Source organism: Pogona vitticeps, chromosome 4 (assembly GCF_051106095.1).
Source record: "Pogona vitticeps strain Pit_001003342236 chromosome 4, PviZW2.1, whole genome shotgun sequence".
NCBI lineage: Eukaryota > Metazoa > Chordata > Lepidosauria > Squamata > Agamidae > Pogona > Pogona vitticeps.
Window position 1 is genome coordinate 85,179,157 of NC_135786.1, and position 18,615 is coordinate 85,197,771.

Genomic DNA, 18,615 nt, shown 5'->3' on the forward strand with positions numbered 1-18,615 from the left:
TCCCGTTCGGCGGATTCCGACCGCCCTAAGCGTCGTAAGCACCATCGACGTCGACGCGGCCGTTCGCGGTCTCCTCCTTCGTCGTCGACATCCGCCTCTCGAGACCGGTACCGCAAAAAGATCCGGTACATATATGTCTCTTCTTCTTCGGAGTCGACCCGACCTCGACGCCGACGCCGGGCCATTCGAGCCAAAGACCACCCTCTTCCGGTACCGGTTGCCCCTCCACCGCAACCGGCCCCTCCCACCTCGGCACCGACCGTGGTCCCCGTTCGACCCCCGACAACGCAGGTCGACGTCGAGAAGCCCCCTCCAAGGAAGAAGAGGGACGTCTTCTCCTCTGATCCAGATGAGGTGTCCACGGAGCGGTCTTCTGACTCCGATCAGGAGCCACCCCCACCCTTACCACCGCATGATTTACCTCCGGGTGATCTGGTGCTTTCCGATACTGGCGATACTCACGCTCCTTCTCCATCTGAGGACTTTTCTTCTTACTCTCAGATGATGTCCAGGCTTGCCAAGACGCTTAAATTGGACTTGAATCTCCCTTCCCCTCCGGGAGAGGACTTGTTCTTTGGAGACATAAAACGAGACAGTACCGCTCCCCCCAGTATAGCCTTTGTGCCTGTAGTTATGGAGGCCATCAAGGAATTCTGGGTTCAGCCTGCGGCTACACCTAATGTCCCTCGTCGCACAGAACACTTCTACAAGATTCATGGGGCCGATACTCATTTTCTGCTCAAGCATCCCATTCCAAACTCACTCATTGTTGAAACAAGCTGTTCAAGGCCTTCGGCCAAGGCTCATGTTACTCCAGTCGACAAGGAGGGTAAAAAGCTGGAACTCATCGGCAGGAAAATCTACTCCCTTGTCACCTTGCTACTTCGAGTCATAAATTATCAAACTGTTTTGGGAGCTTATCACAAACAATTGTGGCTCAAACTTTTGCCTGGGTTGAAAATGATACCTGAAGACACCAGGCAAGCTTTTCTCAACTCATATGAGGAAGCTCAGACGGTATCCAAGTATGAACGTCTTTCCATCAGACATGCAGCAGAAATCTCTGCCAGAGTCCTCATGTCTGCCATCTCTATCCGGCGCCATGCTTGGCTCCGTTCTGCGGACATAATGGAGGACGTCAAATCAAAAGTTGAAAGCCTCGCCTTCGACGCTACCGGGCTGTTCAACGAAAAGACCGACTCCCATTTGGAGGACCTTCATAAGGCTAAGAGAACTGCTAAGTCTTATTCTGTTCAGACTCAATCTAGACAGCGACGCCCTCAATGGCGTAAATCTTATGGACAGTATCAATCTTCCCAACAATACCGTCCTTACAAACACCTTCCTCAGCAGCGCTCTGGCCAGTCCTCTTCTTCTGTCCAGGGCTATCAGGGATACCGCCCTCGTCCGCCCCATCGCCGCCAACCTTTTAAGCCACCTGGCAGAAAACAAAAACAGTATCTTTGACTTTCGGCCCCCCGTTTTCACCCACTCACCACCTACCACCCGCCTTCAACCGTTTCTTCACAACTGGTCTGTCATCACAAACGACACTTGGGCTCTAAAAATTATTCAGCACGGTTACCAGCTGGAGTTTATAAGATCTCCTCCGCTAGGTTTCATAACTCATTCTCCCTTCGACTCCTCGCTAGAGGAAGAAATATCATCTCTCTTAGAAAAAGAGGCCATCTCTACAGTACCACCTCACGACGTACAATGCGGGTTTTACTCCCGCTACTTCGCCGTCTCAAAAAGCGGAGGAGGCATAAGACCCATCCTCGATCTAAGACTCCTCAATACTTACCTGCGACCCAGACGGTTTCGGATGCTTACCTTAGAGTCCATCATGCACTTGCTGAAAAAGAGCAACTGGTTCGTCCTTATAGATCTAAAGGACGCATACTTTCACGTCACTATTCACCCCGACCACCGCAGGTTCCTTCGGTTCATCTTTCAGGACACGGTCTACGAATTCCAGGCCCTGCCATTCGGTCTGTCCACAGCTCCCCGGACCTTCACCAAGGTTATGGCTCCGGTGGCGGCTTACCTTCGTCTCAGGGGCATTCACGTTTACCCTTACCTGGACGATTGGCTCGTAGTCTCCACCTCGAGAAGGCAATCCCTGAAAGACACAAGATTCATTCTGTATCTTCTTTCCAATCTCGGTCTCACTGTCAACAATCAGAAATCCCGGCTCATTCCCTCCAAGACAGTTCAATACATAGGGGTCTGCTTGGACGCTGTAAAGGGTCGAGTCTTTCTTCCCCCGGAAAGAATACACAAGATTCGACGAGCCATCAGGAAATTTTTCCCCGGTGCTCGGGTGACAGCCCACCATGCCCAGCACCTCCTCGGCCTGATGTCTTCTACGACGCCGGCGCTAGCGCACGCTCGCCTCAAACTCCGGTCGCTCCAATCTTGGTTTCTCACCCTTTTCGACCCCATGATCGACAGTCAAAGGAAACGCCTTCGTGTCACCCCGGAGCTCACCAGACAACTCCAGTGGTGGATGTACACACCCCATCTCACGGTTGGCCGGCCCTTTCGTCCACTCCGTCTCACCGTTCAAGTTACAACGGACGCCAGTCCGTCCGGCTGGGGGGCGCACTGCGGGCGCCGCACCATTCACGCCCTCTGGACGCCTCAAGAAGCCATGTTCCACATCAATTACCTGGAACTGCTGGCGGTTATCAAGGCCTTCAAGTCCTTCCTCCCTCTCCTCCGCGGCCGCGGAGTTCAGCTAGTGACGGACAACACTACCACAATGCACTATGTCAACAAGCAGGGAGGAACCCGCTCTCATTCACTCCTGTATCTCTCCATCCTCCTTTGGGAATGGTGTTACCGTCATCATATCTACCCGGTGGCCATCCATGTAGCCACGGAGGACAACACACTTGCCGACACTCTGAGCAGGCTTCACTATCAGACTCACGAATGGGAGTTGAACCCTCTGGTCTTCCAGGACCTTTGCAACCAGTGGGGGACCCCAGTGCTGGACGTGTTCGCATCCCCTCACAACGCAAAATGCTCCCGCTATGCCTCCCGGGCAGGTCTCGGTCACCACTCGCTCGGCGACGCATTCATGATTCCATGGAACCAGGGTCTCTTGTACATGTTTCCACCGATCCCGTTAATACAGAGATCCTTGATCAAACTCCGACGCTCGATGACTCCGGCCATCTTCATCGCACCCTTTTGGCCTCGCCAAGTGTGGTTTCCCACTCTAGTCAGCATGGCTGTGGACTCAGTAACCCTTCCAATGTGGCCAGACCTACTGACCCAGGAAGCAGGCAAAGTCCTTCACCCCGACCTCGACACGCTCCATCTGACGGCGTGGAGGATCGTCCAGAAATTCAGGAGGTCTTGACCAATGCCATCAAACCCTCCACGTCTCGCTTGTATGCCTACAAATGGAACAGCTTTCTGAAATTTACCCAGCAGAGGGATCTCACCTCCTCACCTGTGTCTCTTTCCACACTTCTGCAGTATCTCCGTTACCTGTTTGATTTCCACCTGTCTATCTCTACTATCAAGGTGTACCTGGCTGCGGTTGTCTTCTTTCAGCCCAGAGCTTCTCCCTCATCCCGCTTTTTCTCCCATCCTACCGTCAGGATGTTTTTGAGGGGTCTCTCTAACCTCCGACCTCCCGTTCGTCCTCCACTCCCTCAGTGGTCCCTCCATTTGGTTCTGCATGCCCTATCCAGACCCCCATTTGAACCTATGGCTACCTGTGACCTCAAAATGCTCTCTTTAAAAACGCTATTCCTAGTGGCTATTACCTCTGCTCGTCGAGCTAGCGAGTTGGCAGCTCTCCGCCATGACCAACCTTTTCTTCAGTTCTTTAAGGACAAGGTTATGCTTTACCTGGACGTCTCCTTTCTTCCTAAGGTGGTCTCCGACTTCCACGTCAACCAGCCACTTATTCTGCCGACTTTGTTTCCGTCTCCGACGACTGATGTTGAACGCATGCTCCACATGCTCGATGTTCGACGGTCCTTAGCTTTTTACGTATCCAGGACCAAAGACTTTCGCCTGGCCAACAGACTCTTCCTTTGCCACTTTGGCCCTAAGAAGGGTTGCCCGGCCTCGCCGTCCACGCTCTCTCGGTGGCTCGTGTCTACCATCGCCCTTGCCTACGAGCTCAACCACAGAGATCCTCCACAGGGACTTAAAGCCCATTCCACCCGGGCTGTTGCCTCCTCCACTGCCTTACTTCGTGGCGTCGACCTGCCCGACATCTGCCGGTCCGCTACGTGGTCTAATGCCTCTACCTTCATAACCCACTACAGATTGGACGTGAGGGCAAAAGAGGAGACCAAATTCGGGAGGGCAGTGCTAGCATCGGCTCTTCAGTGACAGCCCACCATCCGGTTAGTAAGCGTGCTAATCACCCTTTGTGTGCATTCACAGAAGACCACGATGAAGAAAGAAAGGTTACTTACCTGTAACGATGGTTCTTCAAGTGGTCATTCTGTGAATTCACACAATCCCGCCCGGCCTCCCCTCTGTCTGTCTGTCACTGGCATCTCTCTGACTCGAGGGCCTATGGCGGACAAATGGAACTGAGGGACGGTTAGGCTGGGCGTGCGCAGTAGGGGTAGTCCTAAACATTGTTACTTTTCTCTTGCAGCTAGAAAACGTTCCGAGAGGCCCAACGCTGGCGCTGGTATTAACCCTTTGTGTGAATTCACAGAATGACCACTTGAAGAACCATCGTTACAGGTAAGTAACCTTTCTTTTTCTTCCTTTTGAGAAAGGCGATAATATGATTCCATCAGAGCTCTTCCCGGTTTTGCAAAACCTCATGCAGTTAGCTGACTGGTGACCATAGCTCAGGTTGGCTTGGTTTGGTTATGTAATGAGACACAGAATGTCTAAATTTTATTAGATTTATCGAATTTATATTCATTATTTAGTGGGAATGTTTATTACAACATTTGAACAGCTGAAAATGAAAGATGTCAAACGTGGAAAAAAATATGAGATGAGAAAACTAGTAAGTGGTTTTCTCCAACAATATTATTCACATTAGCTAAGATCATGTGTTTGTTTTTCTTAGAATACCCACATTTGTATTCAGTGTAATTGATACTAAACTTCGAGGCAGAGTTAATCCCAAGCGGAGTAAGTCGTGGCTTAGGTGGCAGAAGGACATTAAACAGAGCCATGAGTGCTGTGTTTGTTTATTTTGGATAAGGAGATGATTTAGCCTGGAAGTGATGACTTGTTTTGGGTGGTCCTTCCATTACAGGATGGTTTGGTGTTGGTTTTCCTTGCTCCATAAAAGCCTTTATTTGACTTTGAAAAAAAGCTTTTGCATCTTGGTATGCAGAAGGCTGAAGTTGCTTACTTAATTCTTTTTGAAGGGCAAAAGAAACTATGTAGATACAGCAGGGAGAGAGAAAAAAATCAGGGTGCCTTCTCCAGCAGCTACTGCTATCAGGTAACTCTTAAGGAAATAGTAGGTATTTGTTAATTACTTTCAAATGGTATCTTTGTTTAAATTCTTATGCTAAACTTTACATTTTGAACCTATTTTTTTACTAACTCTTCTCATTACCTGCAGAGGGAGCTTGCATAATCAGAATAATCAGAGCATTAAAGGACTAAAATTTTTTTCAGTATAAATGCAATTTCTGTTTGTAGCAAGAGTTTTATATGGGAGTTTTATGTGTGAGGCATGCATGAGAGAGAATGTGTGCTTTGAGGAGGGCTTGCAGCAGTGCCAATTTAATATGTTGAAAAAGGTAGTTAAAACGACAGTCTTTCTCTTTCAGAAGTAATTGTTACACAGACAAGTCTTTGCGTTTTGCTTTAAAATTGAGCTTTTATTTTCACTGCTGATAATACCTGTGTATGTAAACAAACTTTGGAAAGAACAATATTATTAGCCAAATACATCTGCTGCCTTCATTTAAACATAAATAAAATCCCACATAATGTAGGTTTTTGTGTGTTAAGAGAGCTTTTGGTACAGTATATGATACTGAAAATATTAAATAGATATTCATGTTTTTTCTTTTTATCTGCCATCCTTTCAACAAGAAATGAATTAAAAATCACCAGCAATTTAACTGAGAAATTGATGGAATGTATTTAAGCAGAAGGTACAGCAGTTAAACTTGTCGAACCTAGCAATAAACCTTCTAAGGGTGAAAAACAAAATCCACACAGAACTGCTGTGACTCTTTAAAAAGACCCCAGCAGAAATAGTCATATTGTACTCTGTTGTATTATGTGCTTATTAATAAATTAATTAATGTTTCTTCTAAGAAACAGAATACATGCATTTGCTAATTTTTTTAGTGTTTAGTAATAACAAATTACTGGTACTGTAATAGAGATGAATAGAAATGAAAATGTGTACTGTACAACCTGCATGCTTTAGAATTTGAGTACTGTAATATATTTTCTCATGATAGAGCTGTATGATACTTCATGAACAGAAGAAATATTACTATGAAAAATAAATGTGATGTTGCCGCCGTGGCTGTGGAGGGAGGATAATGGAGAAGGTATTGAAATAATCACTGTTTCATTCTGAAAAACAGTTGGGGCTCTTTCTGCATTTAAGGTAGCTCAGGTACTTTGCATGCTATTTTCTGTGTAGCTAATATGAAGTAAAGGATTATGCATACTTGCACATTCATAAAGTAGATACAGTACTCAGCAAAACACTGACTTCCAATAAATCTTCTCAGAAAATTGGTTTGAAAATTGATTTTTTTTTTTTTGGACAGGTTTATTATAGTGTTGTAAACTTGAAAATGTATATTTTATGTGCCAGAGAATGGGGTCTTGTATTTTAGAGTATCGTTTTTTAAAAAAAAACCCAGAAGTTTTTGATGTTCCAAAAGGATGCCATGTAGTGCCAATTCATTATTTATATTGGCTAATCCTTGTTAATGTGAAAAATCAGCTTGCTATTGTAACACCAAATGGCCCTTTAAGTAGGGAAACAGTTAAGGAGATCTCCTGTAATAGGTTGTTGTCTAATAAAGAGATTTATGGTGTTGGCAAGGGGTTATTCTATAGGAATTACCTTTCACAGCATGATCATGTGTTATCATAACAACTTGGTGCCACATTTATGTGGAACCTTTTCATAACTGGCTAAGAATATTAGCCATAGCAATTACATTCAAATAGGATTAGGGTTGTAAGACTTAATGGAGATATGGTAATACTCTGAGTTGGAATTTGATTGGAGCTGCAACTCTCATGAAAATGGATCTACACTTTTTTTTCATGTACTTAAGAAATAAATACAGGCAAACTATTTCTTCCCTCATCAGGACTCCCCAACCCATCTCTCTCTCTCTCTGTATTAGAATACAACTCTCATAATATCTGAACAGCAGGGCCAGGGTGTGGAAATCTGTCCTTTATACTTCATTATACCACATCATGAATTATTTTTCCATGATACAGTAGTTTGTGCTGTTCTAATTGCACTTAGAGCCTCTTTATTTCCAGAAGAACGATGCATTATTCCTTCCAGTTTCATATGTCTAAAAAATATCATGTTGACACATTTTTAAAATCTGTTGGTTTTTATGATAAATGTGTACATTTCTGTGTTATCTGTTGGAAACGTTTAGTTTGGCATAATCTGTAACCAAGTCTTCTCAGTAAGTCTTACTACAGTGTTTAAGGTCACCCAGTATTTCCTTCCCCAACTGTCCTCATCTGTGTGCAGAATATGAACCCTGGGGGATGAAAGATTTCTCCTAATGTTTTACTTAGAATTCTGACATAGTGCTTTCCAAAGGATTCATAAAAATCTGATCCAGTCTCTCGCCCCCCCCCCCCCATGTGTTGCAAGGTTTATGCTGGCTTTTTAATAGTCAGAGCTGGGCAACAGAACAGTAGTTCTGAAAGATACTTCTGTTTGGGTATTGTATTCTGCTGATTCTAGGGTGGTACTTTTTAAAATGTATGTGCTTGATCTCAGTGGTGCTTAATAATGTTTCACTCTTGGGGGTGAAGCAGTCTGGAAGGCTATTTTTGTGGTTCCCCCCCCCCCCGTACACCTAGCTCCTGTTGTCTTGTGATACCCTGTCATGGAGAGAAGGGTATGACCATCCAAAGCAGCATAAGAGTTGGCAGGAAAAACTTATTGGAAAAGAGAATTACAGTGGTGCCTCGCATAGCGATTGCTCGGTTTAGTGATGAAATCGCTTTGCGACACATTTTTTGCGATCACGTTGCAATGTTCCCTATGGGGGAATTTCCCTTTGCGATACTCGGTTCCCTGCTTCGGGAACTGAGCATCGCAAAGCGACAATTTTAAAACAGCTGATTGGCGGTTTCAAAATGGCCACCAGGTAAACAAGATGGCTGCCCGCTGTGTTTAGTGACGGATTCCTTGCTTAAGAGGCAGCGAAAATGGCCGTGCTATGGAGGATCTTTGCTGAACTGTGAGTTTTAAGCCCATAGGAATGCATTGAAGGGGTTTCAATGCGTTTCTATGGGCTTTTTAATATCACATAGCGATGTTTTCGTTCTGCAGCGATTTTTGCGGAACGAATTAACGTCGCAGTGCGAGGCACCACTGTACAGTGATATCTTACCTCTACTCTTCCTGTAGTGGGTAGCTGCTGATACATCCCTCTGTGAACCAAAGGAACTCTTCTAATCATGGAATGACTTACCAGGTACTTACACCACAGAAGGAGAGAAAAGAGCAGAATATATAACCCCAAGGCTTGAAACTTGCTGGCCAATTAATTTATCACATACACCATTTGAAGGGAATAATATATTCTGACTAGTTCAAACAGGAAGCCGTTGGTTTGATCTTCTGAGGACCTGGCTGCATTGGAGGGGTGAGGGGAAAACATACTTTAAGCAGGCATGTTTATGTAACACTCAATTATGTTTATGTCTAAACTAGACCATTTTCTATTTGGAGACAAATTATGGCGTTGTGTCATAACATAGTTGTATGGCAGATTTACAATAGACATATATACGGATTAGAGGTGGGATATACGGATATCATCACCACAGGTGGCTGGGCCCTTTGGACCCTCTGCCCAGAACCAGACTTACTGCTCGTGGTGGAGTGTGCATGACCATTGTTTGCACCGTGATAATCACTGAAGTAGGCCACCACTTTCCTGCCTCCCTGCACTTCAGGCCACTCAGCAGCTGAGCGGGGAGACTTGTCATCTCGCCTCCTTGCTGCAGTGATCAGCAACACAGGGAGGCAGGGAAGCAGCTTCTGGGCTACTTCTAGAAATTGGCACAACACGAATGAGAATGGCCACGTGCACCGTGCTGCAAGCAGTAAGTGGACTGGCTGGTCCAGGGGGGGGAGGGTCCATAGGGCCTGGCCACCTGTGGTGGCGATATTCATATTCATCTCCCATCACTAATGTGGATTTTATAGGAAACTGCCTTATGCATTTGCTCCTGATGTGTGCAGTGGCAGACAAAGGCTCCCTTCACCCTTTCCCATCTGGGACAGCTCTTCCATCTGGAGTGGCTGTATGAGAAGGAGGACAAGGCTCCTGTGTCCTTAATAATTGTGCAGAAGAGGGGACTTCAGAACTTACACTAAACGTCTCTTAGGTCCAGCTGTTAGAAGATGTAGGGCTTCTGTCCTCTTGTCCATCTGATCACTCTGCTGTCAGGCCCCTGTAAATGGAGTTGGCAGTGGTTGGAGAGAGGTCTGAAGAGAAACCAAGAGATGCTGGAAATTCCCTGGGCGAGGGGACGGAAGGGACTGAGGGAGGTTGGAGGAACCACTGAGGCGAGGAAGGAGCAGGCAAGTCATCTGCTGATGGCTCCATTCCACGTGTCTCAATCTGATTTGGTCCCAAAGTATTCCTTTTAGAGTCTTTCAGCACACTGAGGGATAACAAGTTTTATTTGTCATAAACTTCCCACTTCTCCAGATCTGTGCTCATGATGGTTTGTGCCCGATAAAAATTGCTAACTTTTAGGTTGCCAAAAAGAACACCCTTTGTCTTTTTTGCTATTGGGACTATAAGGGCTACCGTCTTGGACATTCCTTTTGTAAGATATTGCTACTGTGTGCTGCACCTTTTTTTTTCTAGTCATCATATTTTTTAAAAGTTTGTGATAGCAATAGTCTATATATATTCAGAACATCTGAATTATCTGTTCATGTGTTTTCTGTCAGTAATTAATACCTCTATACTGTATATACATACAATTTTACTGGAAGAAATTAGGATTTTAGCTCCTTCATATGTAGCAAGCATTATTTTGTAAAAAGAATACACAGCTTGAAAAGGGGCTGTTGAAGTATGTATTGTGGAATTTGAGGGCTCAGTTGTAATTTCTACTGATCTGAAACACAACGAGTTAATTCCGTAGTGAAGCACACAAAACCCATAATTCATGAAGCCTGATGTTATGCGTGTTTATTCAAAAATGACTTTTACCATGTTGAATAGGGCTTAGATCCTTAGCATGATTTAACAAAAATAAAAACAATTAAGCAGCATTATCATAGGTCTGTAAAGCAATGCACAATTGAAAAGGAGAATTAGTGAAAGGCAACCTGACTGAAGTTCTTTTAAAATTGATTTTATTTTATAATCACACTTTTTTTTGGCAAAATGTGCTGTAGTCCAATAAATATATTGCAAAAGTAGAATAAGTAATCACTTTAGCTTTTTCTTGTTCTTTTTATAGATTCAACTTTATGACATGTCTGTTTTTGAGCTTCTTTAAACTGGGGAGTCTTATTTCCTAGCACCTGATTAGGGGAAAAAAACCCAACCGGAATACGAGGGAGACATGCCTTTTGGGGGGGGGGTTAAATCCATGTTCTGTTATCTATTTTCTTCATTATATGTGTTGTGTGTGCTGGTTGAGGGAGGAGTCTGAAGAATAAATAGGATCATCTGCCTGAAAAGTTCACCTCAATTTATTTTGAATGTTCTGCCTGTGTGCTGTATAATCACTGAGGGTTTTTTTAAAGCAAAGGAATCGTTTTCATGTTTGGTGAGATGATAAATTTGGGCTTGAGTCTGCAGTGCAGCCCTTTCATTGGCTCTGCTCATTTTAAATGATGATGCCTTACTGGCAAGTGTTTGCTAGGAAAGCATTGACAAATGTTATCTATGGAGGAGTGATTTTTGTTTTGTTTCATTTGGGAGTTTCTTCCTTTCATTTGGAAGAATGCCATGGATATGACTAATAAAAACTTTATTATTTGGCAAATGGAATGTAAGTGACCAGGAGCTATTGAATGAGGAATGAAAATCCTGCTGCAGAGACTACATCAAAGGAGTGGAGCCTTTGAGATATACCTGTAGATGGAAATATTTCATTTCAACTTGTCAGCCGCATAGAATACAAATCTCTCTGCTTCGTAGCAAGGTATTTTGTTAACAGCATTTTTCCTAACATTGTGTCGGGATTCGGATATTTAAAGGCAGATAAGCAATACTGAGCTTTATTAGTGAGTTATAACAATATTTCAGTTTAATAAAATTAATATTGTATATTTTACCTAATTAGCAATTTTCTGTGTATTAGACCCTTAATATACAGTTTATGTTAATATTTCTTTTGTTTTGTTTTATTTTGTATTTTGATTTGTGTACACCTTTGTTATAATTTTTTATTCATGTAATGTTTTTCTCACTTCTCATAACAATTAGAATTATTGCAGTTTCCTTCCCTCTGAAATTAACCACCACCTGAATTCAATATACCTAAAGACTAAAAGTCAAAAATAATTTACATGTGCACTTGATGTAGGAGAAAGTGGTTTAAGTATGTCACTGATTAAACTCAGGTGGATTTTATACAATTACTTTAGCAGTAATTAAAGAATGGAAAAAATGTGAATGAACAGCAGCTTGATTTAAGTTGATTATTTACACTTTTTTAGTACAAACAACTTATACATTTGCCTTTTTAATTAAAACTGATCATACATTGAAAATACTAATACTGTCTGGATAATTTATTTGCTGATGGTACGCACTGTGTTGAAAATTATTGTTAAATTCTATTTTCAACTGCATCTAGATTTTTCATATAAATTATTCTGGAACCATGGAAAGTCTCACTAGTACAATTTCTTAAAGTATTGTGGTAATGCCTCCATACTTCCAGTGCAGCAAGAACTCACTTTCTAAAGTACTATGTTTAGGTCTAGGAAATGTGTGAACTGAATGTTTAGTTATTTAACAAGTTTCTGAACCTTTGTACGCATTTTGATTTGTCCCATCTGATTTTCTATTTAGTGAGTGATATATTGGGTAACCTTACTGATTTTCTGTCCTGCCAGAAAATAAAAGTAAGTACTAATTTTTAAATGGAGCAAGATCTGTGGGGGATCTTGCGTTTATGGAAGGTACAGGACTGTCATGCTTGGATAACTTTAATTCTGTAGGGAAGGATAACTGTAGGTTCGGATGCAGAATTTTTCATTTCAGAAATATCAGATACAGTATGCAAAATTAATAAAGAATGCCTGCAACATTAATTTCATGAAATTAACAGTATTGGGGGGTGAAAACTAGATTCTGACAAGTTACTTCTAAAGAAAGGTGGGTTGGGTTGTTTGACTTGTTGTGAATAACCCAGAGTAGTGGCTTGCTACTAGTCGGGCAGTATATAAATGCAACAAATAAATAAATATTTTTTAAAAATGAAAGTGCTTAAAAAAAAGTAATCAAAAAGTTAAAGAGCTAAATCCACGGTTAGTTCTCCTTAGAGTAGGTCCACAGAAGCTATTTGCACTTAACTTGATTCACTGATTTCAGTGGATTTATTCTTGTTAGGGCCAAGTGTTAACATTTGTAAAGAAATTTGAAATGGGTCTGCTACCACTACCCTTTCCCCCCCTTAATTGTTGCCATTCTGTTAGTAGATTATGATGGCGCTTACTTTTTACACACACACATATCTAGTTTTGCATGAAAGATGAAGCATAACTTAGCATATAGACAGTGATTGTGTTTTTTTGGAAAGTAGTAATGGTAGGACCACTCCTTGATCAAATAGCTGAAAACAAAAATACCATTCAAAGAAAATCAGCATGAGAGAAATGGAATACAGTATCAGAAATCAGAAGTACCAAATATATGAAGTATCCTTGCAGTTCCATAGTGTTGACTGTAATATGCTGTAGATAAAGTGATTGAAAAAAAATGGTGCTTGGGATCCAGGGAGTTATTCTCACTAACTCAACATATATAGATAAGTTTTACGCATGATTCTTTGGTTATGATTATTTTAACATTGTTGGCTGGAAAGCTCAGTTGAGTTAGGTACAGTATCTTGATTGCGGAGCCAGAGGTTGGGAGCTTGATTCCCCATTGGGCTTCCTGCAATGAGAGGCAGCCTGTGTAGCCTTGGGCAAGCTGCACAGCCCCAGGATGCCACCAGAAAAAGAGAATAGTAAAATACTTGTGAGTAATCTCTACCTAGAAAAACCTGAAAAGGGTCGCCATAAGTCAATACTGACTGGAGAGCACATTATGATTTTAACAGTGACATGCTGTGTTACTTGGTAAATTCCTTTTTTTTTAAAAAAAAAAAATCCAAACATGAACTTTTCAAAAACAGATGATAAAATGGGATGGTTGAAGCTTAATAATAAAAGAAAATTTAATATATCTTTGGGGGAGTTCTTGGTCTGTTCAAAGTATTTTTGGAACTGGGCAAATTATTCTGAAAACGATGAGCCAACAAATCCAGTTTGATATACTACACTGTATGTTTCATGTTCTGCCTTTTCCCCCAGTGGATTATCATTTGTCATAGAGTTGGGGATGAAAATCCTGATTCGGCGGTTTGACACGCTTCGTTTCCCAACTGAACAGCTGATCTGTGGTTCGGTGCTGTGCCCTCCAGCAGGTGCCCAGTCAGGAGAAGCATCCCACCATGGTTCCTCAGGTGCTGCCTCAGATCAGCTGTTTTCCCAGGAAATGTAGAACGCCAAACCAGCAATTTGTGACCATCTCTGTTTGTCGCTAAGACATGATTCATGGGATAAACTATAGTGTGCACAAGCAGTACTAGTACTGTGTTTCCCTTTTGTCGCCATCACCAGAGCATCTGAAAATTTGATCTGGACAGTTTTCCATTTTTTGAGAAAAGCTTGAGGTCATGTGGGGTGTACGGGAGTGAGGAGGAATGGCCCTCCAAATTTTCTTGACATGTGGTTCCATCTGTAGAATAATACTACTATTAAATTCCACCCATGCAGCTTACTTTCACTGGATATACTTACTGTATGTAGTCTGTATGTGAAAGGGACGTGGTGGCACTGCAGGTTAAACCGCAGAAACCTCTGTGCTACAAGGTCGGAAGACCAGCAGTCGTAAGATTGAATCCAGGCCACGGAGTGAGCTCCCATCACTTGTCCCAACTGCTGCCAACTTAGCAGTTCAAAAGCATGTAAAAATGTGAGTAGATAAATAGGGACTACCTTGGTGGGAAAGTAACAGCGTTCCGTGTCTAGTTGCACTGGCCATGTGACCATGGAAACTATCTACGGAGAAACACTGACTCCGTGGCTTGGAAATGGGGATGAGCACAGCCTCCTAGAGTTGGACACGACTGGACAAATTGTAAAGGGGAACCTTTACCTATGTAGTCTTTATAGAGTGAATGTCCTGCTCGCCCCCTTCGGCCTTTGCAGTGAGCATGCTCTCTCTGTCTCCTTTCCTCTGTCTGTCTGTTTGTCTGTCTTTTTTTTCTTTTTCTCAATCAGATATGCACAGTGCCATTCATACATCCCAGTGTTATAAGGGGACTGATCATGGAATTCAGTCAGTGTTCGTTTGATGATGATGGTTGAGTAAAAATGCTTTACACACTGATATTGAAAAAAAAATTGCACAGGAATAGATGATTAGCTAAGTCCAAAAATATGTGTGTTTTGATGCATTCAACAAATTCTTTTGCATATGAATTGATTTTTAGTATTAGGATGTTGGAACATTTTTCTTTTTTCTTTTAAAGTTGTGAACAATCCCTCTTAGGAAATCTGGAGTTAATAACCTATTTGGTTTAACCCGTCTGCTATCCTAGTTCAGTGCTGTATTCTCTGGAGCAGTGCTATTCCATGTTCACATTGCTATGTGGAAAATTCTCTCCATGGACACATTCACCTGTGTTGTGAATAACTGCTGTGCTCCCATTGGTAGTTAACTGTTGTGCTAGTAGTATGAATTTTACAGGGAAAAAGTCCAGTGCCTGTAGTATATTTGTAGCGCAACCACTGCTTCCAAAATATTTTTAATAGGTATTAGGAAGTCTGAAATTAGGAATCTTAAAACTGTTAACAGAAGAAATTGTGTTGCTGAGCTGATTGAAATTTACAAAAAATCCTACTTATTTAGATGTCACATTCTATTTATTAAATTACTGCATTTCTCTCAAAAATGGAATTCAGGGACAGTTTGGCAAAGATGCCTTGCCTTTATATTCCCCAGCATGTCAAGCTATAATGTCTCTTTGATACTTCTGATCTGAATGTTCTTAGGTCTTCATATTAATCCTAAGAACATTCAATATCACATAAATTTCAAAGAATAACAACTGTGGCACTATGTGCCATTAGTTATATAATTGGGGAGCTTGAAACTGCAGTCAGATTACCATTGGCAGTAACTGGACACACATGGATTGTGAATTCATTTGCTTATAGGAGTTCAGGCCAATTCAGTTCAGTGGTGCATCTGCTGCCAAAATTAATTTACTGCTTTCATGATTCTGTGTGGCTGCAGTAACATATGAATGTACTTTCCAGATGAGTCAGTCTGATACTGTTTTATACAGCTATGCCAGTGTTGCCAGCTTTCCAGAAATGTGCAGTATTGGTGCAGATTCTTACCAGATGATCTGGCTAAAAGGCAAAGTAAATCCAGTTGTTAGGAACTCCGGCATGGAAATGATTTTTGGCAGTAGTTGTGTACCTGAGGCAAAATTAACATTGGTCCTTAAACTTGGTAATGGCTTATCACTTGTTGATAATCATAGAATAGTAGAGTTGGAGGGGGCCTATAAGGCCATCAAGTCCAATCCCCTGCTCAATGCGGCAGTCCAAATCAAAACAGGAAGTGAGATATAAATTAAGGTCTGTTGACCTGGTATACAATGCTGTTTTTCCTAATGAATACTGTGTTAGTGCCTTGTACAGAATAACAAAGCAGCACATATGTTCAGGTGTATACACATGCGGAGAAAGAGAGAGTGAGCCACAGATTATTTGGGTATTTGACACTGACAAGCATCTCCGGTTTTAGATTGTGTTGAAAACCTTTAGGTTAACGCTAGGGGCTGAGATCCTGTTAATACTAATGGAATGAAAAGCCACACCATTGTGGTTCAGTGGGATTGCCTGTTGCAGCCAATGCATATACTGTACTGTGGTCACTATCTGCTGAAACATGACTTTCACATGCCTTTCGCTAAGTGCTGATAATATAGCACTACAACAGATCACTGAGCAAATGGTTTCACACTGCTGGATCTGGGCCTTTGTCTGGAACCAGAGAACACAGTATAATCTCTTGCTTTAAAAAAAAACCCAGATGTTTGAACTGTTAATGGTTTTTGTCAAATAGTTAATTATTCTACGATGTTCTGTATTTTCTGTCTTTCGGTCCAAAAAATAAAGAATTGCTGTGTTGAATAGTTTCCATTATAATTAATGGTTAGGTGTTCAATAGAAGGATAGTGTTACTTTTGTTAAACTGCATTGTGTTTTATCCCATATAATTAACTACATCTTTCAATATCTAGAACTGGTGGGGAGGAGACAAAAGAAAACTAATATATTCATAACTGACTGATTTGAAGAATAAACTGTAAAATAGGTAGCAAGAGTACTTGGTGAATTGAGTCAGATGTGCCCAAGCATAATTAACACATAGTGGTTCAGTGTGGGAAGAAGTGGAAAAGCATTGCCAAAACTATTATTGATTGTTACAAGTCAAATATATTTGTAGACTAGAATGCAAGACTGACTAATCTGTTTGCATATCTGAAAATCTTTTGAAATGTGATGAGCTTTCGTAGCTTGTCTACAGTTTCAAAGCTGAATCAATGCAAAAATTCTGGTTGTCACTGAAAAATATACTTATAGATTATTGTATATATGTGTATGTGTATGTATATATGTCGTTCAAGAAATAGAGACAGGAATAAAGAAAGAGTTTCTAAACTCTTTACAGTTACATTGTGGAAAAGGGAGTATATGAACCCAGTACACTGTTTTCTCTGTCTGTCACCCTTTCACACTGAAATAGGTGGTTCTAGAGCTCTTGATTCTGAGGTGTAAGTGTCACCAACTCCACTGAAGTAAAACAGGAAGTCCACAAATAGGGAAGCACGTTGTATTCATCAGATTGCCTAGAGAGTTCTAAATCAGAGCATTTTTACCAGCAGAGAGAGTGAGAGTGAAGACTTAAGGAGCTCAGAAAGCCTTATTTATTTAGATAAGCTTTTGGAAGCTTAGTTGATCACACGGACACACACAAAGAAAGAGAAAGTTATATGTTAAAAACTTATGAGATTGTGGTGTGCAATGAAATAAGATAGATTTGTTTGTGTGTGTTTTAGGATGGCTTTTGAATATTGCTTGCAACATTGTGGAGAGGTGGGTGTATTGGTGTTTTCAGTAAACAAGTAAATTATCTGAGAAGCTGTGGAAAATAGACTGATGAACAGTAGTTATTTTTCCATGCTTTCATATAACCCGTGAAAGGAGAACTTGGATATTCCTGAATGAGTTACACGTGTATTTGTGAACTGTACACTTCATCACAGTTTGGATACAGTTTGTTAATTTGTATCTTACATTTAATTTGGAATCATAGAATGATGCTGTGCGAGTCACACATTGCTGCCTACTGCTTCTCAGAATGTCCGAAGTGGTTACGTGGCTGCAATTCTAGGCACACTTACATGGAAGGAAGGCCATTGAACAAAGTTACTTCTGAATACTGTATACACCTGCAGGTTTAGGTTGTGTGAAACCTAGTACATGAGTGCCTCTCGGTGTTCACAGAAAGTAAGCAGTAAGTGTTGGCAGTAGAACCAACGGTAATTCTCCTGCTCATATTTGTCTGATAGCCAAGATGCAATGTGTGTTGCTTTTAATTAGAAGGTGATAATACTGTGGGAAAGCTGCAGTATTTCATTTTCTCAGTGTTAGTTTTGGTTTCTTTACCGTATACTGCAGAGGTCATTGTGGTATCCTAGTTGGCTGCAGGCATGTTGTGGAATGCTGGCTGTAAATTTTGGAAACACAATATTAATTGTACCCTGGATATTTTCATGTTTATGGAACATGAAGGGAAAAATCATTGTTTTAAGTAAAAAAACATTGACTAAACCCTGGACCAAATGCGTGTCTTCTAAAAATAGACTAGAAAGCCATTTTGAGGCATAGTATATTGACACATAGCACAGTTCTGCAAAGTGGTGTAATAAGAGCTGACATATAAAAATGTTAGATCTATTTTAGTATCTTATTAGAGCTCAGGTTTATTGAACAGAGGATCTTTAAAAGCTTTTTTTCCTAATGTTCCCTGCACCTAACGAAAGCTCAAACCAAATATAAGCTAGGAATCTTGACTACATCTTTGCATTGCAATCTGAGCCTCT

The 18,615-nt window shown here is 41.6% G+C and overlaps 1 protein-coding gene across 40 annotated transcripts in view; it reads left to right on the forward strand.

Moving 5' to 3' along the window:
• Positions 1–18,615, forward strand: part of ADGRL2 (adhesion G protein-coupled receptor L2) — a 723,239-nt gene that overhangs the window by 500,614 nt on the left and 204,010 nt on the right. Inside the window, exon 1 of one of the 40 annotated variants that reach the window (XM_078393044.1) lies at positions 5,492–11,361. The exons of the other annotated variants lie outside the window; for them this stretch is intronic. The gene's annotated coding sequence lies outside the window, so the exon portion shown is untranslated. Of the gene's footprint in view, positions 1–5,491; positions 11,362–18,615 lie in introns of those variants that run through there. 40 annotated transcript variants of the gene reach the window in all.